Source organism: Arachis hypogaea, chromosome 9, assembly GCF_003086295.3.
Source record: "Arachis hypogaea cultivar Tifrunner chromosome 9, arahy.Tifrunner.gnm2.J5K5, whole genome shotgun sequence".
In the NCBI taxonomy this organism is placed as follows: Eukaryota; Viridiplantae; Streptophyta; class Magnoliopsida; order Fabales; family Fabaceae; genus Arachis; species Arachis hypogaea.
Genome location: NC_092044.1, coordinates 19641461 through 19650871, shown reverse-complemented (window position 1 = coordinate 19650871; position 9411 = coordinate 19641461). Strand labels below are relative to the sequence as shown.

Genomic DNA, 9411 nt, shown 5'->3' with positions numbered 1-9411 from the left:
CTAATGAATAAATGAAAGTTAAAGATAGTATTTTGCGATGAAATTAAAAATTGTAGGTGGCAGTAGTGGTGGTAGAAAGCTATAGTGGTGACAGTGTTAATGTTGGTGGAAGATGATGATAGAGAACTAATAAGGATAAAATGGACATTTGAATTAAATTGTTGTTCTTGTACACTGATGCCAAACACATTAAAAAAATTTTGTCTATCTGTGTCTGTGTTTTGGTATATATATTTTGAAGACAGTAACCAAACGAAGCCTTAAAGTGTCATATTAGTAAATTTTGACGCCATGAGCATTCGAAGTGAAGGGACTAATGCAACCAATTTAAAATCTTTAAAAGACGAATTTGATTAAAAAAAATTCAGAAACTAATTTAAAAAATGAGTAATCTTTTAAAAATAAATTTGACCATTTATCAAGAGATAAAATTATAAAAATAAAAGAAAAAGAAAGGATACACCAAAAATAATATAATTATATAAGCTTAGAAGGATTTCTGGTATGCACAATCCAAGTTAGGTCCAGTATCTACATTAAACAACTTAGCATATCTTTGAAAGTATCCAATCCGATCATTGACTCTTGCATCATCCGGAACTCCACATTCAAGTCCACCGTTGATTATGTTAGTAACCAACCCAAACCCTAAGGTTCTATTTGCTGCTCTATCAGATGCTGTTGGCACGTAATTCCCAACCATGACGTTGTGGCAAGAAGGTTTTGGTTTCTGCTCTGTCATCCAAAACCAGAGTGCTGTTTTGAATGCAATTACTGAATTGTTTGACACAATGTTTGGGTTCTTAAGGCCATCGAATCCCAAGGCCTTCCCTGCTGGCCCATAGTTGTAATTCCTAAGACAATAAAATGAAAGAGTAAGTACAACCATGCAACAATTGGCTTTTCACATTTGAATAATAATCTAAACAATCACGCAATCACGCAGCTGAGACTTGGCACAAATGGCAGATTACTTGAAAATTTTGAGGATCCAATCCCCCAATAATATAGTAGAGTTTTATTCACATGTCTTTTTTTATTTGTCATGAATTAAAAAATAAATATATAAGGATTTTAATTTTAACACGCTAATAATGTAAACAGATTATTTGATAATATTTATATATTTAAATAATTTTTTAATTTTGACACACTAACAATATAAAAATTAATTATTTTTATTAGTATAGTAATATACAATTAATTATGTGTAAATTTTTTTACATTAATAATATATACAAATTAAATTCAATATTTAATTAAAAATGCACATGATTGTGTTTTTTTTAAGAATTTAATTTTATTAGTAAATATTATTTTTATTTTTAGTATTATTTAAAAAAGTAAAAATTCAAGTACAATTAATTTTATGTAAAATTGATAGTTAAAAGTTATTAAATAATTTAATAAATTTGACTAAATTATTATTTAATAACTTTAAACTAATCAATTTCACATAAAATTATCTATATATCTGAATTTTCACTTAGTAAAGAAGATAATGGTCAAATTAAGTAAACATCTGTGGTCAAAATAATAATATAGAAACAAAAATGTTGTTTGTCAAGTAAATTGGCATTTATTAGTGAGTTGAACAGAGTATCTCAAGTAAGATAAAAAGAAACTTAATTATTAATAGAGAAAATCTGAGAAGACAGTATTTTTATTAAAATTTAGTCAAAATTTAACTATAAATAAAAATATATAATTTTATATTATTAAATTAGATGTAATCTCACATCATTAAAAATATTAATAATAATTAATTAATAACTATAAATTACAAAATATACTGTCTTTAATACTACTTTTACTAATATAATTGATAAATCAACTGCATATATACTTATCTTACTTAAAGATGAAAAAATATTAGATGAATAAGAACATAGAAGAGTATGTAAATGGACCATAACTTTCTTGGGGTGCAAATAATATTATGGATGTAAGAACATGCAAATATGAAAGATTTATATATTATATATACCAGGAAAGTTGAATTGGTCCTCTGCCTTTGTAACTCTTTCCAGCATAACAGGGCCATTCTTTATTGGAGGAATCACAATAATCACTTTGAGGACTAACTTCTTCCTTGAAGCACAGCCCCCAAGCATATGGTCCATCAGGTGCAGTAGCCCAACCACCTGTGGTTTCATGTGAGATCTGTGCAAGAAATGTGGCAACCTCGCACTTCCGTGTGGCCGAGCATCCGGTCGAGCCGAACGCGGGAAGCTCGAGGTTGCCTCAACGAAGGATTCATAAGTGTAAAAGTTTCTAGCAGGGCAAGCATTGTCATCTTTATGTAAAAAAATTGAGTCGAAAAGGGTTTTGCTAATAAGAGAAGAGATTGGTGCAATTGGTGAGACACGTGATTCAGCAGATAGAGATAAATTAAAGAAGAATAGATGACAAAAATTGTGAGGCAGAGTGAGGAGAATGAGAATAATGTCATGTTATTGGATGTTATGTTATCAAAGATTGGTTAGGTTTTTATGTGGGAATGATATGAGATAGGATTAAGGTTTATATATGTACAATTTCAATAATCAATACTCAACGCTACATAAAAATTTCGTATATTCAAAGGTAAAAGACGGTGGTGACTTAGTGGGCGTGGAGGGTCAAAGGTCAACGGTTTATGTTGTCCTACTCACTAACGCATTATATGTTCATACTTTATTATGAAACCCATTTAGTGTGTTCCTACTTGGCAAGCTGCTTCATAATGTATTGCTTTGTTATTAATTTGTTGATATTAAATTTGTAACATAATAGAGAACTTGAATGAAAATCAAAGAAATGTGTTCAGTTTTGAATCCTTCTCTCATATTAAATTGAGAGGACCATTCCAAGTTTATATAAAATGATGACTAAACTTGTTTTGACTTTCTGAAGCTTCCATAATATATTGTTGTTATCTTTGCCCTCCTATCTTAAACATAAGACTTTGAAATTATTAAAAGATGCATAAAAAATGATGTTTTTATTTATGAATTGGAGTGTGTGATATCATTGTGGAGGTGGAAGAGATTAATAAGATGTTTCAGAGTCATCCTTCAATTCATGTATAATTTGATTTCACTTCTCAAATCTGTCTATTACTTTCAATATTTTTTTATACCAGTTGTACTAAAATTTAAGTTCTTGATAACCATCATTATCATGTCACATTGACATAGTCCATGAATGGAGGAAAATGGGATTGGACTTTCGGCATTAGTTAACGAAGGTAAAATAAAACGTTTTAGCATTTTTCCATACATTTTATTGTATTGAAAATTTTTAAAATGTAATATTGTTTATTAAAATTTTTATTTGTAACATCCTTAACATTTTTTTTTCTTATATTAAAATTGAGATTGAACGATATAGTTGAAGAAGTTAAATGAATTTTTCATATTGCACATGTTTCCCACCTTTATAATAAATTTTCTTTAAAGGGAACTCTTGATACATATTTCCACTCATCACCACAATCTTTTTGTTGTGAAATTAATATGGCTACTTCCTCTTCTTTTCAATACCATATTCAAATCTTTTTATTTTTTTTTATTATTATGTAAAAGCATGTATCCTTCCAAAGTTGTTCAGTGCAACAAAAAGGATAAGAGTACATTGCTCAAATTTAAATATGGAGTCACTGATCTCTCTCCAGCATACTTTTTTTATGGTCCATTGAAAAAATAAAATTGTTGCCAATGAAAAAGAGTTATTGTGATGACCTTACTGGCAAAGTCACAAAGCTCAATTTTCATTGTCCAAAAAATTATTTTTATTCACGTCTTTTTATTGCTTATCTAAGATAATACTTATTCCATTTCTATTCTTCACATTTTTTGTATATCAAATTTTGAATTCGAAGGTATCTAACTTCTCAGCTTCATACCAATATATTTTATTTTTTGTAGGAACATGATATTAATCTTTTTCTTTGTCATGGTATCCATAACGGGAGATAAATGCCGACTTAGAAATTTTCAAAGAATTTTCAACTTAAGTGTGCAAATATAGTCTAAACTGACAAGTGATTCCCAATCAAAATTTAGAAAAATATCACAATAATCAAATTAATTATCGAGAATAGAATTTCGGGTCGTCTTTCCTAAAACTCGCAATTGAATGCACATCATTGGTTAGAAAAATATGGGGGGTTTTGAATTGCTTGCGAAAAAAGTAAAGTGACAAAAAAATAATGACAATGAACAAGTAACAATTAAAAGGGGACGATTAGAATTACCAATTAAAAAATTAACTAACTAACAAGCATGCAATGAAATGATAACATTAACAAAGGCATAATGAATGTGAACTTAGGCTAGAAAAGCTAAGTGATCAAAGCTAACAAAAGGGAATGAGAATCAATTAATATAAAAAGTCTTAGTTCGGTGTGAGAATTAGAATTTCTATCCTCATTGTTATCCTCAATTGTGATGATAATTATCTATTGTTCTCACTTAGTTATCCTCTAACACTTGAAGGAAAGTCAAGTAAGCACAATTAACTATAGTCCACAAGTCCTAATCAAATCCTAATGAAAGATTAAATTTAGTGGCATTTAAGTCAACTAGCAATCATCAATTACCAATCAACATTTGATTTTGACAATTCAAGAGTCTCTAATTACTCAACCCCAAAACCAAGAATAGAAGTCTATTCCATATTTAAAGTAAACATTCTATCAAACACTTGGAGAACAAGCAAAAAGAGCATCATCTAATTGAGAAATTTAAATGCAATTAAATCTACCCACTACTAATTGGCAATAATCACAACTCAATTAACACATATAAATCATAGAAACTTCAATGCATTAATAGAAATTTAAAATTAACAAGATCCATAAACCAACAAAATAAGAGAGAATAGTCAACAAGGTTCCAAGTAAAATTAAGCTATAGAAACTACAATTCAAGCAACAAAATAAAAGTCTAATAAGATCCAAATGAGTAACTGAGACAAAATGTAATTAAAGTGCACTAAATCCTAGAGAGAAGGAAGAGTTTCTCTCTTTAGAAACCTATGAACAAAAATTAGCTAAAAAGTAAGTAAATGTGTGTATGCTTGGTTGCCTCCATTCTCCCTTCAACTTTTGGTCTTTTTCCATTCAGAATTAGCTTGATTTGGGCCCAATAAAAGTCTAGAAATCGCTGACACGTGCAATTTTAAGGAAATCACGCGCTACATGTCACGCATACGCGTGAGCCACGCGTACGCGCCAGTCGAACTTTGCACAAGTCACTCATACGCGTGAGCCAAGTGTACACACGAGCACCAAATTCTCAAAATTTCAATTCTTCGTGTTCTTTCCACTTTTGCATACTTCTATTCTATCCTCTAAGTCATTCTTACCCTATAGACCCTGAAATCACTTAGCAAACGCATCACGGCATCGAATGGTAATAGAAGAGAATTAAAAATTAGCATCTTTAAGGCCTTAGAAGCATGTCTTCAACTATAAAGCATAATTAGGAAGAAATCATAAAATCATGCAATTTATATGAATAAGTGTGAAAAGAGTTGATAAAATCCACTCAATTCAATCCAAAATAAATCATAAAATTGTGGTTTATCAATCTTTCCACACTTAAATATTAGCATATCTTCATACTAAAAATTAGAGACCAAAAGAATAAAGGGAATGGTAAGACTTATGAAATGTAACCTATCTATATGAATGCAACTAATGCAAAATGCTTCTACTCACTTGATTAAATTAAAAATAAATCAATCTCCAAGAACATATATAAACACATAGGGCTAAAATAGTATGATAATCAACAAATTTCACTAATTTAAATCTCAAATTAAAGTATAAATAAACTTGTAAGATGAGAGCTCGTGAAAGCGGAGAACATAGGATTGAGCATTGAACCGTCACTAGAAGTGTTTGCACTCTAATCTCTTTAGTGTTTGAGGGTCAATTCTCTCAATTCTCTTCTAATCTTGCTTTCTAAGGCTTGTTCTTCTTCTACCAGTCAACATATATTCAATACATGGATACACATATCAAGAGGACTTTTCAAGGGTTATAATGGGGTTAGAGGCAAGGTAGGATTGTATTTGGTCAAGCAGACTAGAATTTAAATTTTTTATTAACCTAAACTTTCCACCTAACCTAGGACAACCATGTAACCATAATGCAAAGCTTAACTATCTATTATTTATCTTTTTCTACATACTCATGCATCCCGTTTTTAAACACAATACATATACATTGTTATCACTACTTTATTTTGGGATATTTTGTCCTCTTTTTTTTTCTTTTCTTTTTTTCTTTTTTTATTGATTTTTTTATTATTATATACATAAGAGACTAATGCATATGATTTAAGTATTGAATACATGAATATGTATCCAATTTTTTAAAATTTTCAACAAGAATTATAAAATACCCAATTCACCCAACCAAATGTTCCCAACTCTAATTTTCCCACTTAGATCATGCACACTCTCATTAGTTTAAGTTAACCAAAGCTTCAAATGAAGGACATTTATTATTTTTCATTTAGAGTTAGTGATGTGCTAAAATAAGAAACAAAGAGGGTTAAATAGGCTCAACATTGGTTTACAAGGGTTGATAAAAGGGGTAAGGCTATTTTGGGTATATAAACTTTAGTGAAACAAATGCCTCAATCACATAAATACATTCATACATTAAACAACGGATATATAGAATTAAGCAAGTCAAAGATTACAATCTTAGAGAAAACAACACACACCGAAATAAAATATTGGTTGAAGAAATGCAACCAATCAATTAGACTCAAAATCTCACTAGGTTTATATGTTCTAGCTCTAAACTATGTTTTAAAATTGATTTCTTCAAACAAGTTCAATAAAAATTTTAATTTAAATTAATGAAATGCCCTAAAATAATTTTCTTGGAAAAATTCATTACTTCAACCAAATAGTCCTAGTAAGAAGTGGTTGGATGAAAAATAATTCATCTAATTCATATACATCCAATCACTCAACAAGGATAAACAAAATATGTACAAAGCTCTAGAGATATTTACAAGCAACTATATATCATGCAAAAAGCACTTAAAAATGAATTTTACACACTTAAATACAAACAACTAACTATAAAATATAAATTATCCTAATTAACTAACACAAGAAATTAAGATCTAGGTGCTAGAGAGAAGAGTTGTTACTTACGGAAGACGGTCACGGACCTTCTCACACTTAAACGTTAGTACGGTCCTCCATGACATCCGTGATGAGCAAGAGGGCTCGAAACTTCCACCTCCAATAAATCTCCATTATCAAAAGATTTATCTTATTTATAGTAATAATGTTGACAAATCGTATTACCTAACAAGTGAACTCAACAATCATTGATCTTTGACTTTGATTCTTAATGGATCTCTCCTTTTCCACTTCAAACTCTGATGTTAGATGCTATGAGCTCCAAACTTCTTTCATGGATATATACACAAAATTTTCTGCCACTTCTAACCATTATGAACTCAAGAATTTTATTGGAACTAATTAAAAAGTTCTTGAAGTTTGTTTCTGATCAAGTTCAGCGTCTTCTTTTACATAACAATTCAATCAATAGCAACATTTCGAATGTGTTGCTTAATTCCAAAGTATAATCGTTGAATGGCAATAATTTAATAAGTAATATGCCACGAATATAACCAAATATTACTCTTTTAGATTTATCTAACAAATATTTGTCCGGGTCAATTTCTCATTTTTTTATGTCACAAGACAAAGGAAAAATAATTTGAAATATTTGGATTTCTCTAGTAATCTTTTATCAGAGGAGGTTTCGAATTGTTAGATGCATTGAAAATCATTACAATATATTAATTTGAACGACAATAATCTTAGAGATCAAAATTTTCACTCAATAGGTATTTTGTTCAACCTCATTTCATTTAGTCTATTTAATAATAGATTATTTAAAAAAGTGCCTATTTCATTAAAAAATTGTGAAAAATTTTGTATTTTTAATCTAGTTGAAAATGAGTTTTCAGGAGCTATATCAAATTGGGTGGGACAATTTAGAACGGTTAGAACTTGTGAAGTATTTAGAATATTATTTTACTGGAATATAGATTATTTTGACAATCATAAGTTCTAATTTCAAAAACATATATCTACTATTTATTACTAAATTTGATATAAATACTGAAAACTCATTTTCACCTAAATTAATAATACAAAACTTTTTACAATTTTTTAATGAAACAGCACTTTTTTACATAATCTATTATTAAATAGGCTAAATAAAATGAGGTTGGATAAAATAGTTATTAAATAAAAAATTTAACCTCTAAAATTATTATCTTTTAAATTAATATATTATAATAATTTTAATGTATCCAACAATTCGAAACTTCTTCTGATAAAAAATTACGATAAAGATCTAAATATTTTAAATTATTTTTTCTTTTATTTTGTGACGTAAAAAAATGAGAAATGATACAGACAATGAGTTGATAGATAAATTCAAAAAAAATATTTTTAGTGATATTCGAGAGACATTACCTCTCAAATTATTGCGTCAAGCATTCGAGGAAACTATTGCCGGAGAAGTTAAAGTGTCTGAGGTTCCAAAACGAGCGAATAGAAACTGGGATACGACCAACAAAGAGGTTGTCGGCGACGTTTAGCTTTTCCAAGTTCGGAAAATACTTGAGGAAGTTGAGGTTGCCGGAGAGTTTGTTGGAGGAGACATCGAGGACTCGGAGCCTTGCAAGCGAAGAAAGGTGAGGCGGGACTTCGCCGGAGAAGCCGTTGCCTCGGAGGTCAAGGATTTCGAGCTTTTTGAGGTTGACTATGGAGTTTGGGATGCGGTCAACGAGGTGGTTATCAGATAAAGAGAGTTCTTTAAGCTCAGTGAGGTGTCCAATGGCGGAAGAGAGGGTTCCATTGAGATTCTTGGAGGTGAAAACAAGGCGCGTGATGCGGAGGACGTAGGTGGCTGTGGCGGTGTCGCAGCACACACCATCGATGGTGCATGGGTGGAAGCCTTGACCGTTGACTAAAAGTGCATTGAGACTAAGGTCTCTTTGGAGAGTTCTAAAGGCGTTGAGGTCTGAAGGGTGGAGATCAAGCTTGGCTTTGATAATTGAAGAGAAGAAGAACAATAAGAGAAAGAAGAAGATAGGATTTTATGAAGCTATTGAAGAAGGAAAAGAAGAAATGAATGGTGTTCTCTGAATTTTTTATGTGTTTGTTTAATGGTTATTTATAAACATTATAAGGTGCTAAATGCTGTGAGGAATTTTTTGCTGATGGGTCCCTCTTTGGACTGAATTTTCCACCAGCACTCCGGAGAGGAGTTTATCAATTCAAATTTTTTTACTTATTTTATCACAAATTTAAAAGAGTGCGGAATTTTTTGCTGATGGGTCCCTCTTTTTTATTTTCCACCACCAGCAAGTTGATCTTCAA

General features: G+C 30.3%; 1 long non-coding RNA gene and 1 pseudogene across 1 annotated transcript; both read right to left on the bottom strand.

The window, feature by feature from the left end:
• Positions 1 to 458: 458 nt before the first annotated feature.
• On the bottom strand, positions 459 to 2453 carry LOC112708981 (chitinase 10-like; annotated as a pseudogene).
• A 2338-nt stretch (positions 2454 to 4791) lies between these two features.
• Positions 4792 to 9186, bottom strand: LOC140175292 (uncharacterized). Its single transcript, XR_011865519.1, has 2 exons — positions 7318 to 9186; positions 4792 to 7249 (listed from the first exon to the last, which is right to left on the bottom strand). It is a non-coding gene; the product is annotated as an uncharacterized lncRNA (long non-coding RNA).
• Between the last annotated feature and the right edge of the window lie 225 nt (positions 9187 to 9411).